Below are 4,761 nucleotides of genomic sequence, written 5' to 3' on the forward strand. Positions count from 1 at the left end.
GCGGATTACTTGTGGATTATTGTGATGTTTTTATCAGCTGTTTGGTCTCTCATTCTGACGGCACCCATTCACTGCAGAGCATCCATTGGTGAGCAAGTGATGCAATGCTACATTTCTCCAAATCTGTTCTGATGAAGAAACATAGTCATCTACATCTTGGATGGCCTGAGGGAGAGTAATTTTCAGCAAATTGCCATTTTTGGGTGAGTTTTATGAAATATTGCAGATTGTACTTTTTAGCACAGGCTTCTGTTGGAAACACAAAAGGCTAATTAAACTGTGACCCTGATAGGATCCTTCCAGTGATGTGAAAAAACAAGCACAGACAAACATGCAGCGGAGGTTAAATGTAAAGCTGTAGATAGAGGCACCCAAAGTAAACGTGTCTTTGGTTGACAGAGATTAACAGGGCAGACTCTGATCTTCACAGCCCACTGAGACTGAAAAAACATCTGCTGAATCATGCACACACAACCACTGACTTATTCACACATAGACACACACCTACAGATGACATCAGTGACCTTTTACTCTGAGAGCGGATGAAAGCACATACACACGGTGTTCCGCACTTCCTCTGTCCCTCCAGATTATCGATTCTAAAGCTCCACTGCATCTGAGTTTTTCTCCATCACCGGGCCTTCAGCTGCTTCATTCTGAGAAACAGCACGGCAGACAAGAGCGAAACAAATTACAATTCTTTGATGAGAACCTGACTTTCCACATGATTCTCCATTCTTTGAGGGACTTCTTGAAAATGTTGCTTTCGATAACAAAATTCAGAAGACATTGTGGTAAAAGAAGGCCGTTTTTTTTAGAAATATTACGTTTGCTTCACTGCCTACTGACGTCTTTGTAATTCCCACAGGGTGCAGTGTGAGGAGAGGAGAGGTGAGGCGATCTAAATTGAAACAGGGATTCTCTCTCTCTCTCTCTCTCTCTGATTTTCAAGGATTTGTTCAGATTTAAGCATCAAATCCTACTTTTAATCAATCTTCTTAATCAATAACTATAAAGTGTAAACAACAAAAGGTCAGTTCTGGCTCATGCATCTTTAAAGTGCACAGCTTTCTTTTTAGGAAAGCCCAGCTTAGCGTATATGTATAATATGGAAGCCCATTTTTGCCACTGAATAAAATTAAAAAAAAAAAAAAAAGGTTATTGTGACTCACAATTTTGACTTGCACAGAATTGCAAGATATAAAGTCATAATTGCGAGAAACTCACAACTGCGGTATTAAAACTCATGAGAACCTGACTTTCCACATGATTCTCCATTCTTTGAGGGACTTCTTGAAAATGTTGCTTTCGATAACAAAATTCAGAAGACATTGTGGTAAAAGAAGGCCGTTTTTTTTAGAAATATTACGTTTGCTTCACTGCCTACTGACGTCTTTGTAATTCCCACAGGGTGCAGTGTGAGGAGAGGAGAGGTGAGGCGATCTAAATTGAAACAGGGATTCTCTCTCTCTCTCTCTCTGATTTTCAAGGATTTGTTCAGATTTAAGCATCAAATCCTACTTTTAATCAATCTTCTTAATCAATAACTATAAAGTGTAAACAACAAAAGGTCAGTTCTGGCTCATGCATCTTTAAAGTGCACAGCTTTCTTTTTAGGAAAGCCCAGCTTATCGTATATGTATAATATGGAAGCCCATTTTTGCCACTGAATAAAATAAAAAAATAAAAAAAAAGGTTATTGTGACTCACAATTTTGACTTGCACAGAATTGCAAGATATAAAGTCATAATTGCGAGAAACTCACAACTGCGGTATTAAAACTCACAATTCTGACTTTATAACACGCAATTGTGAGTTATAAAGTCAGAATTGCGAGATATAAACTCGCAATTCTGAGAAAAAAAAAAAAGTCATAATTGCGAGTTTGTATCACAATAAGAAGAAGAAAAAAAAAAGTGTTCGAATTGAGATAAAAAAAGTTGCAATTACCTTTTTCATTCAGTGGCAGAAATGGGCTTCCATAGTATAAAATAGAGTATAACCTAATTGTGAGATCTCCGAAATATAAATATAGTTTATGTATTGTACCCTATCCCCTACATTACAGTTTGAGTGAAAAGTTCAACTGATGACTGAACATAAACTTCAAATGACTTCGTGCCCATTTTGCTTTAAATTATAAAGAATAGTGACTGTTTCCATTTTGCGAATGAATAATTTTCCGAATTACAAACAGTTCGCGTACGCATTAAATAGTTTGAAGCCGTTTTTTCACTTGTTAAACAAACAATAATGATGCCATACTTAGAACACGGTGAACAAAAAGTGCGCTGGATAAAATGGATATTTAACAACACCTTAAAATCAGACCTTCACATGCATCCTGTCATTTGCCAGCATTGACTTTGGTCTTTATGAAGTTCAACACCCGCACATGCAGCTCTGAATGAAACAAGGTAAAAGACACTTTCCGATCATTAATAGAAAGTTGATATTACAGTGGTTTGGCAATACTATAGAGGAGCAGGTTAAAAAAAAAAAAAAAAAAAAAAAACTTACGAGGTAGGCCAATTTGTGATGTGATCACAGACAGTACCATGATATTTAGATATCAGTAGGCCATTTGAGGGAATAAAATTTCGTACAACAATTATCGAATGCCTAACTGTTATAAATTCACTTATTATAACTGTACTGGACATGCTTTAGTTTTAATACTTTTATGGATCTGATTTTGTAGTCGATATATGGCATCACTGCACTTAAAGGTGCTCACTTCTGATTTTTGTTGGTTTCCACCACCGATTCTAAACATGAGAGTGCAATCAGTGCAATGCATGATGGGAAATGTAGTCCGGGGTGATGTGCAACAGTGTGTAGTGCGAGAGTCAATGCAATAGGAAGGGGTGACCTCTGATGGCTAGCAGATGAAAGTTCATGGACCGGATTCGTGACAGTTTTGAGTGTCAGTCACACATTTAATTATTTGATTAGTGAACTTGAAATCGGAAATCAGAAATATTTCATCCTCATTTTGTTGATTCTGAAGTGATCTCAGACTTTGGAGCTGACTGTATACGTTTTAAACTGACTTAAGAACAGTGATCAAGAACAGAAACCCAGGAACACTCAGGTACAATTGAATTTCTTTGGTACTATGCCGAACTTGATTAACAGTGTTTGTGTGTTTATATGTCTGGCTCTCAGAACTACCAGACGGGCTCCAGGCACTGCTTCTAATCTTACTGACCTGACTGTCCATCACAGAACTGTGTGTGTGCATGTGTTTAATAAAGGAATAGTTAACCAAAAAAATAAAAAATTTAATACAAAATGGGTATTGCTTCTCTTTTAAACATACCAGGGTTTGCAAGCTTAAAAAAGAGCTAAAAAGAGCCATAAAAGTATGACAAGACAGAAATTCATTCTAGTTATTCACTGAAAATGGTCACACACCACTAGAAGTCGCATATTTTATTCAAAACTTGTACCTTTGTAGAGTCGTAATTGACTGATGAGTCAGGTTTGATGGAAGTGGAATTGCTTTGCTACAGTAAAGGGGAAAAAATAGTGAATACATACATTATATGGAAAAGAGCAGCTTGCACATTCTGCTAAAGTTGTCCTTTTGTGTTCCATTGAAGAAAGAATGCCATATGGTTTTGGAACAACGTGAGGGTGAGTAAATGATGACAGAATTTAAATTTTTGCTGTTTAGTGCTTTCAGCCCACAATGAAAACACCTACGCCTCCAGTAATAAGCATGAGAGCGGAAAATAGAAGTATTTTATGAGAGGTCGGCTAAAAATATCCTTCATGCCGCATCACAGCCACCAAAACACACACATGCACAGATGTACAGTAATTTTTAAAGATGAAGTGTGTCATTTATTTTGGCACTAATATACTGTATCTCATCTTAGCTTAATTTGATAAGACAGCTGTTAGTAAGTTAGTAAGTGCCCCCAAAATGTAACACTGTGACTGTGTAAGCAACCTTGCACTGCAAGATTAACTCAATTGCAATGATTTGAGTTTGGGACGGGAAGAACATTATTTTGTGTATTTGGTGTAATGAAATGTGTTTATGCGGTTTAAGGTTCAAAAAACACATTATTTTCCACATACTGTACATTATTGTTTCTCCTCTATGCCCCGCCTTTCTGAAACGCGTCGATTTTTACAAAGCTCATCGGTCTGAAAAGCAAGGTGTGCTCTGATTGGCCAGCTATCCAGTGCATTATGATTGGCCGAATACCTCAAGCGTGTGACGGAAATGTTACGCCCCTACCATACTGTGATGATGCCCTGTCCGGCCGGAGCGATGATTCAAAAACATGAAAACCCATTATAAACGAGGCATTTGTTGCATCCAGTGGGGACATAATTATGGATTATAATGACTTATACTGTCTTTTTACACGTTGCGTTGCAACATAAAACCATGTCTGCATTTGTGATCGGAGAAATTACAAACAACAAGCCCTACTCTACACTGCCCAAAAAACTCGATTTAAATATAAAAAATATAAAAAAACGTACTTACAGACTGTGTGTCAGAACAGCCGGCATTGTAGTCTACTCTCCCAGGATCAGGAAACAGTCCTCCATAAAATGCACTGCACACATCTGAATATTTGGGTTGAAGTGTTCTGGAACAGTGTTGTGAATACAACTTAACCACTGATTTCTAGTCGTGTCCATTTTTGGAAGACCAAACAAAGTAGTTTCGCTTTCACAATGAAACACAGCGTCACACACGGTGGCCTAGAGTGAGCGGCGGCCTATAGTGAGCAGAGA

This window comes from Sinocyclocheilus grahami, unplaced genomic scaffold (genome assembly GCF_001515645.1).
Source record: "Sinocyclocheilus grahami isolate Dianchi unplaced genomic scaffold, SAMN03320097.WGS_v1.1 scaffold31.1, whole genome shotgun sequence".
Lineage (NCBI taxonomy): Eukaryota > Metazoa > Chordata > Actinopteri > Cypriniformes > Cyprinidae > Sinocyclocheilus > Sinocyclocheilus grahami.